The sequence below is a fragment of the Oryctolagus cuniculus genome, chromosome 15, assembly GCF_964237555.1.
Source record: "Oryctolagus cuniculus chromosome 15, mOryCun1.1, whole genome shotgun sequence".
Lineage (NCBI taxonomy): Eukaryota > Metazoa > Chordata > Mammalia > Lagomorpha > Leporidae > Oryctolagus > Oryctolagus cuniculus.
Genome location: NC_091446.1, coordinates 61,257,343 through 61,279,237, shown reverse-complemented (window position 1 = coordinate 61,279,237; position 21,895 = coordinate 61,257,343). Strand labels below are relative to the sequence as shown.

General features: G+C 51.6%; 1 long non-coding RNA gene across 3 annotated transcripts in view; it reads right to left on the bottom strand.

Moving 5' to 3' along the window:
- Positions 1–19,709, bottom strand: part of LOC103351351 (uncharacterized) — a 31,281-nt gene extending 11,572 nt beyond the window's left edge. Inside the window, exons 1-4 of one of the 3 annotated variants that reach the window (XR_007911006.2) lie at positions 19,311–19,709; positions 18,116–18,175; positions 17,545–17,677; positions 16,499–16,648 (exon numbers count right to left, since the gene is read on the bottom strand). This is a non-coding gene — a long non-coding RNA (uncharacterized lncRNA). The remainder of the gene's footprint in view (positions 1–16,498; positions 16,649–17,544; positions 17,678–18,115; positions 18,176–19,310) is intronic. The other 2 variants (XR_007911005.2, XR_007911004.2) reach the window with 2 other exon arrangements.
- Between the last annotated feature and the right edge of the window lie 2,186 nt (positions 19,710–21,895).

Sequence of the window (21,895 nt, the reverse complement as noted above, 5' to 3'; positions counted from 1 at the left end):
GCCAGCAGCAACAACCCTCGTCCTGGCAGGAAGTCAGCTTGGGGCCTGCAGTACGCAGTCTCCTGGAATGGAGGCAGGTGCCTCGTGACACTGCACTGCCGGGCACTGGATTCTGAGAACACAGTCTCAGCAGTGAGCCTGGCTCCGGTGCTAATAGCCCCCACCACAGCTGTACCCAAGTCTATACCCCAATCCCCACAGTGGCAACACCAGGGCCCCCTGCTCCTTGCACCTGGGGCTGTCCCTGATCTCATTTGTGTGCAGGCACTGCTACACTGTGCGAGGGCATTTCAAAAAGTTCATGGAATTAAAAGCTTATTTTGCAGCCTGATACTGGTACAGAAACAGATGGATAGACCAATAGAACAGAATAGAAACACTAGAAATCAATCCAAACATCTACAACCAACTTATATTTGATCAAGGAGCTAAAACCAATTCCTGAAGCAAAGACAGTCTCTTCAACAAATGGTGCTGGGAAAACTGGATTCCCACATGCAGAAGTATGAAGCAAGACCCCTACCTTACACCTTACACAAAAATCTACTCAACATGGATTAAAGATCTAAATCTATGACCAGACACCATCAAATTACTAGAGAACACCGAAAAACCCTGCAAGATATTGGCACAGGCAAAAACTTCTTGGAAAAGACCCCAGCACAGGCAGCCAAAGCCAAAATTAACAACTGGGATTGCATCAAATTGAGAAGTTTCTGTATTACAAAAGAAACAGTAAGGAAAGTGAAGAGGCAACCAACAGAATGGGAGAAAATATTTGCAAATTACACACACTGATAAAGGATTAATAACCAGAATCTACAAAGAGATCAAGAAACTCCACCACAACAAAACAAACAACCCACTTAAGAGATGGGCCAAGGACCTAAATAGACATTTTTCAAAAGAGGAAATCCAAATAGGCCAACAGACACATGAAAAAATGTTCAGGATCACTAGCTTTCAGGGAAATGCAAATCAGAATCACAATGAGGTTTCACCTCACTCTGGTTAGAATGGCTTTCATGCAGAAATCAACAAACAACAGATGCTATCGAAGATGTGGGGAAAAGGGCACACTAATCCACTGTTGGTAGGAATGCAAACTGGTAAAGCCACTACGGAAGACAGTTTGGAGATACCTCAGAAATCTGAATATTGCCCTACCATACGACCAGTCATCCCACTCCTCGGAATTTACCCACGGGAAATTAAATTGGCAAATAAAAGAGCTATCTGCACCTCAATGTTTATTGCAGCTCAATTCACAACAGTTAAGACATGGAATCAACCTAAATGCCCATCAACGAAGACTGGATAAAGAAATTATGGGGTATGTACTCTATGGATTACAACATAGCAGTAACAAAAAAAATGAAATCCAGTCATTTGCAACAAAATGGAGGATTCTGGAAAACATCGTGCTGAGTGAAATAAGCCAGTCCCAAAGGGACAAATATCATATGTACTCCCTGATCAGTGACAACTAACTGAGCACCTAAAAGGAAACCTGTAGAAGTGAAGCTGACACTATGAGAAGCAATGACTGGATCAGCCCTCGTCCTGACTGTCGAGGGACAGCTTACTATTTTATTCCTTTCAATATTTTCTTTTTCTACTTAATACCATTGGTTGAGCTCTTTACTTAACACAGAATTATTCTTAGGTGTTTAAATCCAATAGAAAAATCAATCCTTGTTAAAAATGAGACTGAGGGGGCTGGCACTGTGGCACAGTGGGTTAAAGCCCTGGCCTGAAGCACCAGCATCCCATATGGGCACTGGTTCTAGTCCCGGCTACTCCTCTTCCAATCCAGCTCGGCCTGGGAAAGCAGTAGAAGATGGCCCAAGTCCTTGGGCCCCTGCACCCGCATGGGAGACCTGGAAAAACTCCTGGCTCCTGTCTTCAGATCGGCACAGCTCTGGCTGTTGTGGACATCTGGGGAGTGAACCAGCAGATGGAAGATCTCTCTCTCTATGTCTCTACTTCTCTCTGTAACTCTTTCAAATAAATAAAATAAATCTTCAAAACAAAAATACAAGTGGGAATGAGAGAGGGAGGAGATGTACAGTTCAGCACACATTTCCTCAGACTTACTCCTAAGGGTAAAGCTAAAAACTTGCCATGGGACTTCAAATCACATTAAGTTGGCAGGTACCAATGCCATCTTACTAGTCAAAGTGAACAGTTTAAGTTCATAACTGACCATAAAGAAAGGATTAAGTGTCAAAGGGATCACATAGATAAGACCAAGTGTCTGCTAATAATAATAGATAGAATTAAAACAGAGGGAATGATCCAACATGGGAAGTGGGATACACAGCAGACTTGTAAAATGACAAATGCCCTAAACAGCACTCTGGGCTCAGAATCAGCCCCTAAAGCATTCAGATCTGGCTAAAAAGCCCATGAGAGTATCTCAGGCATGGAAAGCCAAGACACTGTGGCAAAAAATGACCTAAATGAAAGATCTCTGTGAGTGAGATCTCAATGGTAAGAAGGGACCATCAAAAAAAAGGAGGTAACTTTCTCTGAAGGGAGGAGAGAACTTTCACTTTGCTTATGGCCTTTTCTAAATAAGGTCGGAGTTTGTGGACTCAAGAGGCTTCCATAGCCTTGGAAGCTCATGACAAGAGCCTTGGGTGATTACTAACGTCATAAATAAGAGTGTCAATTGTTAAATTAACAACAGGAGTCACTATGCACTTGCTCCTCATGTAGGACCTCTGTCCTTAATGTGCTGTACTATGAGAATTAATGGTAAAACTAGTCTTCAAACAGGACTTTATATTGTGTGTATCTGTGTGGGTCCAAACTATTGAAATCTTTACTTAGTATAGAGTTGATCTTCTGTATATAAATATAATTAAAAATGAATCTTAATGAAGAATGGGATGGGAGAGGGAGTTGGAAGTGGGACAGGAGTGGGGGTGGGAGGGCAGGTATGGGGGGAAGAACCGTTATAATCCAAAAGCTGTACTTATGAAATTTATATTAAATAAAAGTGTTCTATATAAAAAGCTTATTTTGGTGCAAATAATTGAAATCCAGCCATCATTGTTCCTAATACTTAATTCCAGTAAGTTTTTGAAGACTGTGTGTGTGTGTATGTGTGCGCGCACATCCATGTCCTTGCACACTCGCTTCTGTGTCTGTGTCCCTCCATAAGAACAGACTTCCCTGTGCTCAGCTATTAAGGGAGACCTCTGCGCCCTCTTGCACATGTGGCTGACTGACAGAAGGGAGGCAAACTGGCCAAAGGCAGGCATGAAGACTGGAAGTCCCCAGGCCCTGGGGGAGGTGGGGGCAGGGTGGGCCTGCAGCAGGAGGAGGCCGCCCATCAGGGTAGTTGTGCAGCAGAGCCTGAGTCTCCGTAGCTGACCACTGCAAGGGCGGCTCATTCCAGGAGGTCACCGCCCCAGCATCACAGCTCTGAGAGGTTCTCCTGGTGCAAAGAGCACACAGCCCCCAGACCGCTCCGCTTTCTCTCCCTGATGTTTACTCTCCCTAAGCACCATGCTCTGCTTTCTGTTTGTGGGCCTATGAGACCAGAACCATTATTCTCCTTTGACAAACGTTAAAAGTGAAGCTGGTGGGCTGGCGCCATGGCTCGATAGGCTAATCCTCCGCCTGTGGCGCCGGTACTCCGGGTTCTAGTCCTGTTCAGGGTGCTGGATTCTGTCCCGGTTGCCCCTCTTCCAGGCCAGCTCTCTGCTGTGGCCAGGGAGTGCAGTGGAGGATGGCCCAAGTCCTTGGGTCCTGCACCCGCATGGGAGACCAGGAGAAGCACCTGGCTCCTGGCTTCAGATCAGCTCGGTGCACCAGCCCAAGCGGCCATTGGGGGGTGAACCAACGGAAAATGAAGACCTTTCTCCCTGTCTCTCTCTCTCTCACTGTCCACTCTGCCTGTCAAAAAATAAAATAAAAAAGTGAAGCTGGCAGGAGTTTAAGTCATGTGGTTCCAAGCACCCCATTTAGAGCTGTAGTTGGACTTGAACCCACACCCTTGATCCCCAGCTGCCACTTTGCATCCGTAACATGCTCTCCTTTCTCTTTTTAAAGTTTTGACTTTAGACATTTTCAAACATGCATAAAACAGAGAATAGAAGAGGGTACCTTCAGGCAATACCACAAAGCTTCCGCACTCATCAGTTCACAGCCAGCCTTGTTTCATCTATCTGCCCATTTCCCCAAATGTGTGCATGTATGTGTGTGTGTGTGTGTGTGTATGTGTGTAATATTTTGAAGCACACCCCAAATATCAATCCTCTCACTGGTAAATATTTCAATGTCATTTCTAAATGACAAGGGCATTAGAAAAAACACAGCCACCTGGGGAAGGAAGGGAAATATCATTTTGCTCTTAGAATTGTACCTGTAAAGCACATTGAACCTGCTACAAACTAACTAAAATTAAATTTAAAAAAATAATAAAGGAAGAAATCCACACAGCCATCAGACCTAATTAAATGAACCCATCCTTTCTGTCATAGGATCTGATATTCATTCATATGCAAAAGATTCCAATTGCTTTTTTCTAATGTACAAACAAACAGCCTCTTGCCCTGGATTCCAGCTGCCTCCTGCATTGGAGTCCAGGACCAAGGCTCCAGTACCAGCCCCGACCCTAGGGCTTGGTTGGAGCAACCTTAAATGCTCCACTTCACCATCCACCGCCCCCCCCCCAGCCTGGACCCTCCAGTATGGTGACAAGCCTCCTGGTTTTTAGGCAGGTCCCCTGGCCTAGGCAAACACAGCAGGTGGGTCACCCTCCCAGCGCCCACAGCCTAGGGCTCACCCCCTCCCTCCTCCTCTTGATCACCCATCAAGAGCAAAGGGAGCTCACCACGGAATTTAAGGATGCTCAAAATGGCAAATAATTTATGAAAAGCTTTGAGGAGGACCTGGGCAGCTGGGCTCTGGCAATGAGAGACCCTGAAGCCCCCAGGCGCCAGCCCACAAGGCATGGGGGGGTGCCTTTTCACACCCTGGGGGCCAAAGTCAGCCTCCTCCTCCCTCTCTCTTCCCCTCTCCAGATCTAATGACAATCCAAAGAGTTCCTGATAGGGTTTTAAAAGATGCTCTTTCATTCACTTCCACCAAGCATGAAAACCCAGCTTCTTTGTCTGCATTCTTTGCCCCAAAGGCCTGGCCTGCCCAGGGCCTGCAGCCTCAAACTTGTCACTCACTTTTCACTTCCTTTTGTTGGATTCGCCTTTATTTCATTCTTCTGTCTCCTCCATGCACCCTCCTCTCCCCCTCCTCACTCCATCCCTGTCCTTCTCTTCTGCCCGCCTCCAGCACTTCCCAGTCCCTCCCAGGACACACAAAAAAAGCCAAAGACCAGTCTGGGAATTTCTTTACAGTCCTCTGGGCCATCCCCCCACCCCCAGCCTGTCCTCACTCATTGCTTTCAAACAGTGGTAGCCAAAAGCCAGCAGGGGCTAGGAAGGCCCCAGGATAAAGGAACTAACCCACCGCACTGGGCTAGAAATGGCCTCAGGGCCACTGAGTCCCTGAGCATTGGCTCCAAGGCTGTGAAAGGGACCGGCCAAGGTCCCAGCAGAGTCAGTGGCAGAGCAGGGTCCGGCGCCCAGCGTGCCACCCTCTCAGCCCGGACTGCCCCCTTCAGAGCGGTGGCTGCTCCTCTGTCCACTGTGGCTCTTGGCTGCCTATGCCCTGGGGCCCCTGACCAGCCCATGACTGCGTGCTTTGAATGTCAGCACGTGCCAGCTGTTCAGCGGCTATGGAGGTATTTTTAATCAAATGCAACTGAAGGGATGTGGGCACCAGGCCGCCCCTGTTCTCCCTGGGCTTCTCATCAGCCATCTTTTGGGTGCTGGCTTTGTTGCCAGGCCCAGGACTCTGAGCTCAGAGGAAAGCATCAGAAATTGCACAAAAATGTGTCAACAAAGGTATTCATATTATCATCTTTTATCATGGTAAAGTGGATACAAAGGAAATGTTCAACACTATAGGCAGGTTGATTTTTTTTATAGCAGGATACTTCCAGAAGTTAATGGAAAATGCACTTTTAATTTGAAAACATATGTACACCTGCCTGTATACCACCAGCCATCGGTGCTCAGTGATTCTCAGAGTAACACGTTCTACCTTTACCATCAGACTAATAGGCCTTCATCTTTGTGCACCAAAATAAAACTACTTTTTTCAATTTGAGAGGCAGAGAGAGAGAGAGAGAGAAAGAGCGAGAGAGCGAGTGCACTCCATCCACCAGTTCACTCCTCAAATGCTTTCAATGGCCAGGGCTTGGTCAAGCCAAAGCCAGGAGCTAGGAACTCAATCGAGGTCTCCCACGTGGGCAGAGGACCCCAATCACATGAGCCGTCATCACCGTCTCCCAAGGCCTGCTTTAGCAGGAAGCTGGGGTCTGCAGTCAGAGGCAGGCTTGAACCTATGCACTCTGATATGAGATGTGGGCATCTTAACCCCTAGGTCAAATGCCCACCCTAAACTTACCTTTAGGGGCCAGTGCTGTGGCACAGCGGGTTAACACCCTGGCCTGAAGTGCTGGCATCCCATATGGGCACCAGTTCTAGTGCTGGCTGCTCCTCTTCTGGTCCAGCTCTCTGTTGCGGCCTGGGAAAGCAGTACAGGATGGCCCAAGTCCTTGGACCCCTGCACCCATGTGGGAGACCCGCAAGAAGCTTCTGGCTCCTGGCTTCCGATTGGCACAGCTCTGGTCGATGCAGCCAACTGGGGAGTGAGCCATCGGATGGAAGACCTCTCTCTCTCTCTCTCTCTGCCTCTCTCTGTGTAACTCTTTCAAATAAATATTTTAAAAAAAAACTTACCTTTAATTTCCATGTTTTCACAAACTCTTGAAGTACCTCATATGGAGGATACTTTGCCCTATCAAAACTTGTGTTGCAAAATAAAGCTTACTGGGGCAGGTGTTTGGTGCAGTGGTTAAGACACTGTTTGGGACACTATATCCCATCTCAGAGTGTCTGGGTTTGAGTTCAAGTTCTGCTTTCAATTGCAGCTTCCCGCTGATGTACACCCTGGGAGGCAGCAAGTACTGGGGCACCTGCCACCCACATGGGAGACCCAGATGGCGTTCCTGACCTGGCTTCAGCTTGAAGGCACTGAACCAGCAGGTGGGAGCTCTCTGTCCCTGTCTCCCTGTCTTTCAAATAAAATGAAAATAAACAAGTAAAAAAGTTTTAAAATAAAAAATGCTTACTGGTCTGAAGAAATGTTCACAGTAGGTTGCTAAGAGGGGAAAACAAACTGGATTTAAGTAGGATAGCAGGCAAAGCAGCTTGCAAAATACCCCACTACAAAATATATAGAAATTCTAGATTGAGACATGATAAACATTCTTTTAAAGACACAGTAAAAACTGTTTATACAGAAGATACATGCACGTTTATTATGCCTGGGAAACATGTTGGAAGACATTTACTAACTACACAATGTGATTGCAGGATTTTCTTTCATCACTAAGTTTTAGGTTTCGCCCTCAGTATATTATTTTCTGAGTACTGGTAAATGTTATCATTGAGAAGCTTTAATTAATGAATACAGAGGTACTTTAATTTTAAAAACACTTTTGGGGGTGGGCATTTAGCCTAGCGGCTAAGTCTGGTGAAGGCCTGGGTTTAAGCCCCCTGTTCCAGCTACGGATTCCAGCTTCCTGCTAACTTAGACCCTGGGAGGCAGTGGTGGGTAGCTCGGGTAATTGGCTTCCTGCTACCTGCATGGGAGACCTGGATTAAATTCTCAGCTCCTGGTTTCAGCCTGGCTCCACCCCAGATTCTCAAGCATTTAGAGGCATGAACCAATAGAAAGGAACAGAGAGAGATCTTCCATCTGCTGGTTCAATCCCTAAATAGCTAAAATGGCCAGGGATGGGCTAGGCCAAAGCCAGGAACCTGAAACTCCATTTTCTCCTCCTCCTGTCCCAACTAGATGCAGGGGCCCAAACACTTGGGCATTCCTCTGTTGCTTTCCCAGGCACATTAGCAGGGAGCTAGATCAGAAGAGGAGCAGCCAGAACTTGAACCCATGTTCACATGTGATTGTTCTGCGGGCAGCAGCTTAACCTGCTGGACCAGAATGCTGGCTAGGGGCCAGCGCTGTGACATAGTGGGTAGAGCCACTGTCTGCTGTGCCAGCATCCCTTGTGAGTCCTGGCTGCTCCACTTCCAACCCAGCTCTCTGTTACGGCCTAGAAAGCAGCAGAAGATGGCCCAAGTGCTAGGGCCCCTGCACCTGCTTAGGAGACCAGAGGAAGCTCCTGGCTTCTAGCTTCAGATCAGCCCAGCTGTGGCTGTGAGCCAGTGAATTGAAGACCTCTCTCTCCCTCCCTCCCTCCCTCCCTCCCTCCCTCCCTCTCTCTCTCTCTGTAACTCTGCCTTTCAAATAAATAAATCTTTAAAAAATAATAATAAAATAAATAGAAATGTCTTTGGTGGGACGACAGGAATGGCTTCTCCAGTGGAATATCTGAGCTGGCGGAAAGCCTCGCAAGGCTATCACAGGTCAGAAGGGCTTGGGCAGGCCCTTGGGGACCAAGGCGTCTTGAGCAAGGAGCCAGAAGGGGATCTGAACTCCCGTCTCCCAACTCCAAGGCTAATGCTCCTCCCTCTGCCCTCTCCATTTCCCACTGTACCTCGTGGAGTTGGGGGAAGGGATGTAAAGGAAACACTGAGCTCTTCCTGCACGCTCTGAACTGGGTCGGGGCTCTGGGAGTTCAGGGTAGATCCCCAAGCTGCTCCAGAAATGAACTCCCCCATGTAACACATCTACCAGAAACCAGAGCTTCGCTGCTGCACCTTTAAGGTGGTACTTTTTAAGGAATCTTCCTGCAGCCGGCTGAGGAGTGGCCCTCCAAAAGGTACATCTACCAGGACCTGTGAACGTGACCTTATTTGGGCAAAAGGTCTTTGCAGAAGCCATTAAGTTAAGGAGCTCAAGATGAGATCTTGGGGCAGGACCAAATCCAATAGCAAGTCCCTACAAGAGAGGAGGGGCTGGCGTAGTGCAGAGGGTTAAGCCCGAGTTCAAGTGCTGGCTGCTCTACTTCCAATCCAGCTCTCTGAGAAAGCACCTGGGAAGGCAGTAGATGATGGCCAAATGCTTGAGTCCCTGCACTCACTGGGAGTCCCAGAAGTTCCTGGCTCCTGGCCCCAGCCCTGGCTATTGCAGCCATTTGGGGAGTAAACCAGTGGATAGAAGATCTCTCTTCTCTCTCCTCCTCCTCTCCCCTCCCTCTCTCCCCTCCCCTCTTCCTTCTTCTCTTCTTTCTCTCTCTCTCTCTCCCCCCTGCCCTCCCTTCCTCCCTCTGTTACTCTGCTTTTCAAATGAATACATAAAATAAATCTTAAAAAAAAAGAGGGAGAGAAGCAGCAGCAGGCACTAGAAAGAAAGGGGAAAGCCATGGAAGACAGGCAGAGACCAGAGCTATGCAGCCAGAAGCCAAGGGATGCCAGGAGCCACCAGAAGCTGGAAGAGACCCCAAAGAATCCCCTCCCAGAGCCTCTGGACTGTGCACAACCCTGCCAGCACCCTGCTTTTAGATCTCTGGCCTCCAGAATTGGGAGAGAGATGTTCTAAGCCACCTGGGTTTTGGTAATTTGTTATGATGGCCCCAGGAAATAACTACACCCTCTTGAAATCACTGCATCCCTCAACAGAGCTGTGCCATAAGTCAAGCAAGTGGCAAACAGGAAAGCGCAGTCAGCTCCCCACACCTTGCAAATGACAGCTGTGGGCCATTCCACGCCCGCCTGGGTCTCCTGAGATGAATTTCTTTTTTTAAGATTTATTTTATTTGTTTGAAAGGCAGAGTTACAGACAGAGAAAGAGGGAGGGAGAGACAGAGTGAGAGATCTTCCATCTGCTGGTTTATCCCCCAAATATTGGCAACAGCCAGGGCTAAGCCAGGAGCTTCATCTAGGTCTCTCACATGTGTGCAGGGTCCCAAGCATTTGGACCATTCATTCTTTCTCCGGTGCTTTCCCTGGGCACATTAGCAGGGAGCTGGATCAGAAGTGGTACAGCCAGGACTCAAACTGACGCCCACACAGGATGCCGGTGCTGCAGGCAGCAGCTTTACCAGGTATGACACAGCGCCAGCTCCTAAATAATTTTTTTTAAATAAGAAAGCACGTGGCATTGCAGATGTGTGTCTGTGTGTGGGTCCTGGACATCTGCAGAAGGTACTTGGCTCCTTTTGTTAGCCTTGCTGCCTGCGAGGCTAACACAGCATGGAGGAGCCTGGGCCAGAGAGGCCGTGCATGGTCCTTGGAAAGAGCTGTCTTCCCGCAGTACCTCATCCATCAGCACTGACAAACCAGGCCCCCCACGAGGGCTCTGGCTACTGCTGCCGGGCAACGGCAGGTACAGAGCGGGAGCCCTTCCTGGGCCCTCACACCCTCCTCTTAGGTCAACACACAGAGGGGGCTCTGTTGGCCTGCTTGGGACGGCGAAGATTAATGGAGCAGGTGCAGGCCGGGGTGGGGCAATCACCTGGGCTGACAAGGTCCCTCATGGAGATTAAGTGCCCGACTGGACCCGATGTTATCCAGCCTGGGCTTGGATTTGGCCAGAGGTGGGCAGGAGCCAGTGACACCACATCTGCTGGCCACACTGCCCTGGCCTCACCTGGCCTCATTCAGTCTCTGGGGAAGCCTCCACAGAAACCCCTGCAGTCCAACCCAAGGCATCCAGCTTTAATGTTTTTCTTGCTTCTTCAATTTCCTGGGTCGCTCGCAGCAGAAACGTGTAGAACAGCAATTTATTTGAAATCACCTGTTACCCCTACTGCCGAACATTAACCACTGTTCACATATGGCAAATATAGCGACCTTCCACGTATCTACACTGATGCAAATACATATACAAGCTGGGGGCCAGACATCACTCCATGCTTTTGGTCTTATAATCTTTTTACACTTCACATATTATGAACATCTTTAGTGCTAGTAAATGAAAATCAACTTTATCATTTTAATTGCTCCATACATTCTGGGCACTGAGGTACTGTATCATAATGAATTTCATCAGAAGCTCCCTGTTGGAATTTACTTGTGTCCAATTTTTCCCCCTCATAAATCACAGTGAGACGAACACGTTTCGATGTCTCCTTGTACCTCAGTAACTGCAGGGGACTGGTTCCACGGTCCCCGGCAGATCCCTCAAGTCCCCTCCACAAAACGTGCAGTATTTGCATGAAATCTAAGCACATTCTCCTATATACTGTATTTTTAAATTTTTTTTTATTTATTTGAAGAGCAGAGGGAGAAACAAAGAGCCACCACTCCTTGATTTATTCCCCAAGTGCCCACAATGGCCCCCAGCGGAGGCAGAAGCCAGGAGCCAGAACTCAATCCAGGAAATCCGAGTCTGCACCAGCGGTCAGGAGCAGGGCAGGGTTTGTTTTTTGTTTTTTGTTTGTTTGTTTGGCAGGCAGGCAGAGTCAGACAGTGAGAGAGAGAGACAGAGAGAAAGGTCTTCCTTCTGCTGGTTCACCCCGCAAATGGCCGCTACGGCTGACACTGCGCCAATCCAAAGCCAGGTGCTTCCTCCTGGTCTCCCATGCGGGTGCAGGGCCCAAGCACTCGGGCCATCCTCCACTGCACTCCCAGGCTACAGCAGAGAGCTGACTGGAAGAGGAGCAACCGGGACTAGAACCCGGAGTACTGGCACCGCAGGCAGAGGATTAGCCTAGTGAGCCGCGGTGCCAGCCGCAGGGCAGGGTATTGAACCCAGGTCCTCCAATATGGCATACAGGCATCTTAACTGCGAGGCTAAGTGCCCACCCCATATAATTTCAATCATCTCTGGATTGCTTAAAATACCTAATATTGGGTTAATTCTTGTTATACTGTATTTCATTTATTCATTTTATTCTTATCTTTATTTATTTGAAAGGCAGAGTTACAGAGAGATCTTCTATACCCTGGATCACTCCCCAGGTGGTGGCAGTGGCTGGGGCTGGGCCAGGCTGAAGCCAGGAGCCAGGACCTCCATCCAGACCTCCCACTTGGGTGGTAGGGGTACAAGCACTTGGGCACACTAGTAAGGAACAGGATTGGAAGTGGAGCAGCTGGGACTTGAACCTGCACTTACACAGGATGCCAGCATTGCAAGTGGCAACTTAACTCACTGTGCCACAACACCAGACACTGTACTGTATAGAAATGACAAGAAAAAAAAGTCTGTATGTGTTCAGCATAGATGTTACTTTTTTTTTTTTTTGAGTATTTTTTGATCTGTATTTGGTTGAATTCATGGATATATAACCCTTGGATACAAAGGGCCAATAGTTTATCTTTATTAATTTTTAGAAAAAGTTCCTCAAAGTGGAGATGCTAGGTCAGAGTTTTTATGCCACTTCAGGCTCTGGACACCTATGGCTCCAGGGTTGGGCCCGTGGTCGTCCACTGTGGACTGCCTGGAGGAAGCATGGTGGGAGGAGGCTGGAGGTGGGGTCAGTCTAGCATGGACCCCACCCTCCAGGTGTTTGCCTTCCATCCAGGGAGACACGCCGCTGAGCGAGCAGGTGTGGAACTCCATGAACTTGGGCAGCAGTTCTCTGGGAGCGCCCAGAAGTCAGGGTGGACATGAGAAAGAATTCCTGAGGGAGATGAAGTCAGGGAAGACTTCCCAGAGGCAGTGACATTTCCTGTGAGCCTTGAAAGAGGAGAAGGATGTGACTGCTCCACGTGAGCACGCCAGGTGGGGTCAAGAGTCACGGAGAAGTGCCCCACACTAGGGGAGAGGAAAAGGAGGCAGCCAGGGGTGGGGCTTGTGGCGCAGCGAGCATCCCAGGTCCAGCACCATCCGAGTGCCAGTTCAAGTCCCAGCTGCTCTACTTCTGATCCAGCTCCCTGCTAATGCCCCTTGGAAGGCACCTAAAGGTGGCCCACGTACTTGGGCCCCTGCCACCCATGTGGGAGACCTGGATGGAGCTCCAGGACCCTGGCTTGCACCTGACCCAACCCCAGCTGTTGAAGTGCCATTTGGGAATTGAACCAGCAGGTGGAAAAAATCTGTCTCTCCCTCCCTCTGTGACTCTGCCTTTCAAATAGATGGATACATAAATCTTTTTTTAAAAAACATTGGAGGCAGCCAGCACTGCCCACGGCGACACTCCCGCACTACACCAGCGGCGTCCATAGACGCAGAGCCATTGCCCCTGGTGGACAACAGAGGAGGAGCTGATTGTCCCATTGGAGGTGAAAAAGCCCAGGCTCCGGGCCTTCAATTGTGTTCCTTGACTGATGCTCTGCACAAGCAGCCGGGACTCAACTCCAGGTCTGTCTGACCTCGCAGTCCTGGAGCCTTCCCTGGGCCCTACTATGATCAAAGCTGTTACTTCTCAGCCTCACTGTGGGGCTATGAGCCCTGTGGAGCACAACTGGGGTCTCCAAGCCAGGGGAGAACAGGACCTGAGGCTGTGGGGATGGAAGGCAGGGACTCCTGCAGGCTCCCCCCCCCCCCCGCCGCCCCCAGCTCCCCCTGGTGTCCTCTGCGTGGGGCAGCCAGCTGGCACCTGACCTTGGCAGTGACTCACATCTGAGCTGGGGGGAGGTGGGGGATCTGTCAAGGTGCCCACAGAGGAAGGGACTTAGCTCTGCCCTCTCAGCTGAGCCTCTGGCAGGGGTGGGTAAGAGAGGAGCCAGTGCGAGGCTATGTTTCCTGTGTCAAACCTGGGACCACTGAGCCCATGGAGTTCTGCCTCTCGTCCCCTGCCCCAAGTCCAGCTTACCATAGTGGACCCTCAAGCAGCCCTGAAATACTGCCCCTCCCCTCTTCTGTCCTGGCTGGGGAGGGCCTGCCTGGCAGAGAATACAGCAGAACACACGCTGCCTGCGAGCCCAGGCACCGAGCTCCTGTCACAGGGCGAGCGGTGACATGCGTGAATGGCACGTATCACTCAGGGGCATGGTCTGTGGGCACCTGGAGAGGCCAAGCACACCGCAAGGACCTGGCTACTTCTTAAGTCTCAACTATTTTTCAAGAAAGGTTGGAAATTCAGATGTGTTTGCAAAATCTTCCTAACGTCAGCCACCAACTGCAGGCAAAATTCAAACGCAATTTAGACCAAACAGATTAAGTCTGAACGGAGCCAAGCGCTTGCACCTCTGGTCAGATCCAGAGGTCATAAAGGCCAGGATGAATGAATGACTCTTAGGTATTATCCTGCACAATCCCTTTAGTATTTTTTATTGTTATTATTTATTTGAGAAGTAGAGATACAGACAGCGAGAGGTAGAGACAGAGAGAGAGGTCTTCCATCCGCTGGTTCACTCTCCAGATAGCCGCAACGGCCGGAGCTGTGCTGATCCGAAGCCAGGAGCTTCTTTCAGGTGTCCCACATGAATGCAGGAGCCCACAGACTTGGACCATCTTTCCCAGGCCATAGCGGAGAGCTTGATTGGAAGAGGAGCAGCCGGCACTAGAACCAGCACCCATATGGGATGCCGGCACTGCAGGCAGAGGATTAACCTACTGCGCCACAGCGTCAGCCCCTCCCTTCATTTAGATGAGGAAACTGAGGCCAGGATGCCTGTCTCCCCTCTGTGCTTCGTTTTAGGTCATTTCCAAGGTGAGGTCCTCAAGGTCACAGTTTTTTTTTTCAAGGGCACACGTGTTTTCTTCTGTGAATATTGAGCTGTTCATCCTATCTCATGAAATTTTCATTTCAAATATTGTGTTTTTCATCTCCTGGGTATTCCACTTCCTTCCTCATTATGTTCACATTTTTCTCTGCATCCCTGGGCATGAGTATATTTGTAAGAGCTACTTTAATATCCTTGGTTATTAATTCCATCACCTCAGATGTTTATGGATGTATTTGCATTGGTTTTCTCCTAGTTGTGGGTAACATTTTTCTGCTTTTCATTTCTAATCATTCTCTCTTGGATGTTGGGCAATGCAAGTTTATATTGTTGAGTGCCGGATTTGGTTGTTTTCCATTCACGAGGGCTTGTGCCTTGTTCTGGAAGTCCATTAAAAGACCCACATAATCTTTGTGGGTTTTTTAATTTATTCATTTATTTGAAAGAGAGAGTATTAGAGAGTTATAGAGGGTTTTAGAGAGTTTGAGACATCTTCCATCTGCTATTTCACTCCCCTAAATGTCCACAATAGCCAGGGCTGGGTCAGGCTGAAGCCAGGAGCCAGAAGCCTACTCTGGGTCTCCCACATGGGTACAGGGGCCCAAGGACTTGGGCCACCTTCTACTGCTTTCCCAGGCCATAGCAGAGAGCTGGATCAGAGTAGAGCAAAACAGGACTTGAACTGCCAGCATTGCAGGCAGCAGCTGTACCCACACCACCACAGCGCCAGCCCATAAGCTTTTTTAAAAATGAGTCAATCAGGGCCGGCGCCGTGGCTCAATAGGCTAATCCTCCGCCTTGCGGCACCGGCACACCAGGTTCTAGTCCTGGTCGGGGCACCGGATTCTGTCCCGGTTGCCCCTCTTCCAGGCCAGCTCTCTGCTGTGGCCAGGGAGTGCAGTGGAGGATGGCCCAAGTGCTTGGGCCCTGCACCCCATGGGAGACCAGGAGAAGCACCTGGCTCCTGGCTTTGGACAGGCGTGGTGTGCCGGCCGCAGCGCGCCAGCCGTGGCAGCCATTGGAGGGTGAACCAACGGCAAAAGGAAGACCTTTCTCTCTGTCTCTCTCTCTCTCTCTCTCACTGTCCACTCTGCCTGTCAAAAAAAAAAAAAAAAAAAAAAAAAGGTCAATCGGGCCAGCACTGTGGCCTGTGGCACAGTGGGTTAACGCCCTGGCCCGAAGCACCAGCATCCCATATGGGCACCAGTTCTAGTCCAGGCTGCTCCTCTTCTGATCCAGCTCTCTGCTATGGCCTAAGAAAGAAGTAGAAGATGGCCCAAGCCCTTGTACCCATGTGGGAGACCCAGAAGAAACTCCTGGCTCCTGGCTTTGAAGCTTCAGATTGGTGCAGCTCCGGCCACTGCAGCCATCTGGGGAGTGAACCAGCAGATGGAAGGCCTCTCTCTCTGTCTCTACCTCTCTATAACTCTGTCTTTCAAATGAAATAAATCTTTTAAAAAAAAAAGTCAATCGTGGCCTTACTCCACAGCTAGTTTAGCCCCACTACTGAATTAAGAGTCTCTGATATCATTCACCAATGTGGATGCCTCACGTTTTTACCAGTGTCTCTCACCCTGGCTATAGGATCTCAGATGACGCCACAGTCCTGAGAGCTTTCTGTCCTACAGCTCCCAGCAGTTACCTTTTCCGCGAAAGCTGGGTTTTTGACTAGCCTTGTAGAGTTCTGCCTGCCACTTGAACAGATTTACGTTGAAAAACTCAAGACCACTCTATGCATATTTCTCCAACTCCCTCTGTAAAGACTTCTTGGCCAAGTACTTGGCCCTGAAAATCCCAGCTATTTCAACCTCCTGCACTCTGTTTTCTGTGTCCTCAACTCATCTGGTAGGGCTCCCAGTCCCTGCCCCGTGGACCAGAAACCAGCAGGTGCTCATGGTGCTCACCTCATTCATTTCTGTTCTCTCCCGGATTACGCCCCAGCGCTGCCTGCTGCCCGCTGTCTGAAGATTGTTCTCCGTATTTTGTCTGTGGTCTAGTTGTTTCCGGCAGTACATAAGTCTGCCCCAGTAACAGGTCATCCCTGAAGCAGAAGTCTAGAAAGAAACGTGTGCAGTGAGGAAATGTTCCTTCCTTATTAGCTCCTGCACAGCAACGGGGATCAGGACCGTTTATGGCCATGCCTGATGTTCTGTTTGATCATCCAGCTCCAGGGCTTCTGGGGCAGTAGTCCAGCCGTGAGGCACACCGTGACAGGGCGGCCTCTGGTTTGGCCTGCCCCATGGCCTCTCCCAGGTACAGCACCCCTTCCTTTGGAGCACGACTCCACCCCGGTTCCCTGAGGCCTGCCCGGGCTGCCAGTCAGGACGCCAGCCTCCCAAGGCACAGGGAGGGGCCCGGCTCAGCCCGCTCTCTTCTCCTCTCTGCTTCAGCTAGTCCTCTGGGGATGCCTCTATGATCACAGTCCTTACTCAAGATTTGTACACGGGTGCTGGGAGAGAAGCGCTTTTTCCTGGGCTGGGCTGGGGTGATGTAAAGTGACAGCTCTCTCTGCAGCCACTCACCGCCCTCTCCCCATCTCTGCTGTGGACGACATGGGGGTAGAAAGCCTGAGGGGAGGGGCAGGGCCCCTAGCATCCCTGTTCACATGAGCTGATTAATCTCCATTCATACTGGTCTGAGATGACTTCCATTACTTTTAACCAAAATAACTTCACTTCTTCTGGCTTCTGGGTCTTAGTTCAAGTGTCTGCAAAGGGTGCTGTGTAGACTCCAAACAGAATGTGTAGGAAAAAGATCTAGGACCTCGCATTTCTGAGCAGGACAGCGTGTGCAGCAACATGAAGACTGGACAGGGCCAGGGCCTGGTGGCCCATACATTCTCCCAACGCTGGGCTCAGGGCCTCACTCAGAGGTGACATCAAAGATTTGCTGGCCACGAGAAGGGATAAACGCGGATGGACGCACCAGGAGTGTTCAGAGAAGTGCTTACCGTGGGGCGGAGGCTGCAGAGCTAGGTGGGTGTGGAAGAGGAAGAGCAGAGGCCACGAGCTTGGGGACAGCAAGGACACAGGACTGGAAGCAGCAAGAGATCTGGGCTAAGATGTAGATGTACCGGGCTGTGACTGCGGGAGAGAAACAGGGAGTTACGCCAACAACCAAGTAAGAGATGGTGGAGTTACAGCCCCAGGGAGGGTGCCAACGCCAGAGACATTTCAGAGGCGGGATCACCTGGGTGATGGGATACTGGGGTAGTGGGATGGGGGGTGTTGATCAGAAGGAGGGATGAGAGGTGAATCGATGGGAAATGGGCCAAGAGTTTCTCTTCTGGGGGCCTGAGAGAGGATTGGAGGGAAGCCCACTCAGTGGGTGGCCTCTCTTAAGCTGAGACACCCAGGCAGGCAAATCTTGCAGCCATGGGACTTGTGCAGGATGGATGTGGACATTTGGCAGACATCAGGAAAGAGATAATACGGAAGAGGGAGAGAACCTCCTTCAAACAGGAGACTGGGGATGGCTGAGGAGGTCACCGAGAGCTCAGGCCCCCTGAAGGCGGAACTCACATTGTCCAATCTCCAGAGGTGTTCTGATCTGAAGACACACTCAGCTCCACCGCAGAGGCCCTAGGGAGGCCCATGGGCCAACACACACGCGACGCTCAGAGCGGCAGGCACAGGCCAGGCACGCAAGGCTGAGCCTCAAGAAGGGGTGCGGTGGGAGGGATTTCCTGGGGGTGTCACAAGGAGGTGAAGACCAACAGGGGCTGGACAGGGAACAGAGCAAGGGAACACAAGGTTTCCCAGCCTCTACTGTCTTCTAGAGGAGGGCTTAGGCACTGCTGGCTCCTTAGTCAGGACTGTTCTTTGCCGTCTCTGCCTCTCCTGCACACCAGGGTTCCTCTTGGAATCACTGCCAGACTGCGGACCCTGGGGACTGCGCGTGCCCAGTGGCTCTGGATCAGACTTGCCTCCCCCCCTACCTCCCCTCCCTGGAGGGGAGCAGAAGGTCCCCAGAGCCCAGAGTGGTCCCTGACCAGCAGGCCTGAGTGGGTGGGATTTGAGGTGAGCCATGCCACCTGGCACAATGCCCCTCCCTCTGCACCTGTGTTTCCCGGGATGGGGGCCAGAGCTGTCCCTCCGTTGGGGCCTAAACTCTCCTGAAAGCTTCCGTGGGAAGGAGACAGGTGACACCTCCAGTTTGGAGAGGGCACTGGCAGGCGCTGCCCCCAAATCCTGAACACCCCCACCCCACTCCTTCGCAAGGCCCCCCCCCACTGTCCTGGGGCGGGAGAGCTCTGCAGGTTGGGGGAGGGGAGAGGGAATGGGGAGGGAGCCACGGAGGGGCGCGCTGTGTGGCCTCCAGGCCGCGCTGGCTTTTGAGGCCGATTTGCTCTGCCTAGGCGGGAGGAAGTGAATGCTAATTTCCTCCCGGAGGGGGTCTGCGAGGGGAGGGAGAGGCGCCGCCGGGCCCTCCACCTCCCGAGGCCCCTCACCGTTCCTAGAACCCGCGTGAGCACCCCGCAAAGCGCAGGGAAGTCGGTGCCCCCGAAGAGGCCCTCGTTCTCGGCCAAGGGAAGAGCAGCCAAGGTTAAGGGCAGCCCGGCCTCGGGGCCGCCCTCCTCGCGCCCTGGGCCTCGCTGGTGCCGCTGTTTGAAGGAGAAGCTGGGTGCCCCGCCCGGCCAGCACGGAGAACCCAGGGGGCTGCCGGGCCCAAGCCCTCGCCGCCCCCAAGGCTTATCCGCCCGTGTCTCCGAGTTACCTTCCTTTATAGAATGAGCTCTGCGCTTTCGCCTCACAGCTGCGCGTACGCTTTCTGCTTAAATACTAAACTTGAGGAAAACTCTCAACACGTGCGGAGAAAAAAAAACGAGGAAGGGGCAAAGGCTAAGAAGCCGCAGGTGAGGAAGCCTGGCCTGTGGTGCAAGCAGGGCCCCTCAGGCAGGGGACTGGCCCCGGAGGAGCTACCCCCTTCCTCCTCGCTCCTTCCCGGCTGCCAGGCCCCTCCGGAGCCCCTTTGTGAGGTAATTGCATTTCTCCCCTTGTTAGTTTGCAATGAAAATGTCATCTCTTCCAGGCCACCGCCAGGGAGGGGCCGAGGCCCCATTCAGAGGCAGGGCCCGAGCTGTGAAGCTATTCAGGCCCGCCGCCGGCCCGTGGGGCAGCTGCCGCCCGCCCGTCTTCCCAGAAAACGCCCCGCCCTCTGCGCCGCAGCGGCCCCGACCGGGCAGGCGACCGGTGGCCGGAATCCGAGGCCCGCTGGATTGCTGTAGCCATACGGGAGGGGACCGGGAGAGGTGGGGCTGTGTTCCATGGGAGCTCAAGGTGTCAGGGGCGCTTGGGAGACTTAGAGGGACTGGCAGGGGGCTGTTGAGACAGGAGGGTGGCCACAGGGCCTCCCCTTGGAGATCTGCCAAGTGGTGGAGCTGGATAAGTCGCGCGCCATCTTGGTGCTCCTCCGCTTCGGCTCAACCCGCAGATGGAGGCATCTTCCTGGCCCTCGGGGTTCCTAGTGGGACACAGCAGGGGACATGGCTTCCATGGACGCCAGAGGCCTTCCCCTTGACCTTGGGAGAAAAGTGAGAAAGTGGGGGCCACGGGATGGAAAGGTGGTGATGTGTGTCTCTAACCTTGCAGAGTATCCTCTAAGGGCTGGCGTTGTGGCGGAGCAGGTGAAGCCACCACCTGTGATGCTGGCATCCCGTAGGGGTACCGGTTCGAGTCCTGGCTGCTCCACATCTGGTCCAGGTCCCTGCTACTGTGCCTGGGGAAGCAGCAGAAGTTGGCCCAAGTGCTTGGGCCCCTGCCACTCATGTGGGAGACCTGGAGTGTCAGGAAAAGAGTTGCAGATTGGCGCCTCCTCACTCGGGGCACCATAAATGTTAGGAAAAGAGGCGCAGAATAGAGAGGAGGCAGTGTGGGAATCTGCAGCCAGACCGGATTTATTCAGAGAAAATAAATTCCTAGAGGTGGGTGACCAACTGCCAGCGTGCACACTAATGGAACACGTGGCAGGCCCTGACCTCAAGGGCCAGCCTTTGTATATTTTAGGAGGGCTAGGGATGGGGGTGGGGTAGGGGACAGCAGGTGGAGGGGAATTCCCAGAACTGGTCTTTCAGGTGGGCTTGCAGGGTGGACTATGAAGGCAATAGGATGTGAGACCCAGTTGAGATTCAAGGACAAGGAATACGTTCCAGTGTTTCTCTATCTTTTGGGCAATGAGCAAGAATGGCTGAGGCTTCTGTCTTGGTTCCATCACTGAAGAGCTCCTGGTTGCTGGCTTCAGCTTGGCCCTGCCCTGGCCATTGCAGCCATGTGGAGAGTGAAAACAGTGGATGGATGATCTCTAGCTCTACTTTTCAAACAAATAAAAGATTTTAAATTGTTTTAAAAATCAGAAGGCGCCCCCTAAAGGAAGAGAGAGGCCTCGCCCCCACCCATGCCATCCAAATACAGAAGCTGAGGGCCAGACAACTGAAAACTTGCTCATAACCGCCCATCTGCTAAGTAGCCAAGAAAGGCTTCGAATCCAGCTCCTTGGCACTCCGAAGCCCACCTCTCCTAACTGCTTAAAGAGAAAACAAGGTTTTGGATGGCACCAAATTCAAAACATGGCCGGGGGAGGCTCTACACCTGTTTGCTCTGCTCACAGCCCAGGTGACGGGTGAGGATGCAAACACACATCTCTGCAGAACTCCCTCTCCACCCGTGGACACCTGAGCAGCCAGCCCTGCAGATGGAGTTCAGTCCCCGAGACCTAGACTAGAACAGGAAGTTATCCAGGAGACAGGTGGGGACTCGGCACAAGGGAACACTTTCTGAGAAAAGATGGAGAGCATTCTTTTCATGAGCAGGGCTGTGAGGGGAGGGGACCCCCGAACTGCTGGGATTCAGCAGCCTCCTTACTCAGCAGTGCCCCTTGGAGCCATGGAGCCGGCCATTCCTACCACCAACCATGACTGCAAGCTTCCTGCGTGCTTAGCCTCTCTCAGATCCGCCCCTCCCTCTACCCCTAGTTTACCTTCCTATCACTGGGCCCCCTTGGACAGCCCTTCCTGCGCATCCTCTCCTTGCTGAGCCGCCCAGGGTGGATCATGCTCATCTTCCCATCAACCTCAAATGGCCCCACCTGACTGCGCTGCCGCCTCGCCCTCGAGGTCTGCCTTGGGAAATTCACCTGGGCACCTCTGGTCCTCTTGGGCCCCTACACCCTGGACCTTGGCACCACCAAGGCTAGGGACACAGAGAAGGGCCAGCCTGTATCTGGGCTGGCCCGGAGCCCTGGCTCACTATGCCTTCAAGGAAGTCGCTCTTCCTCCTTTATTTTTATTATCTCGTGGTAAGGAT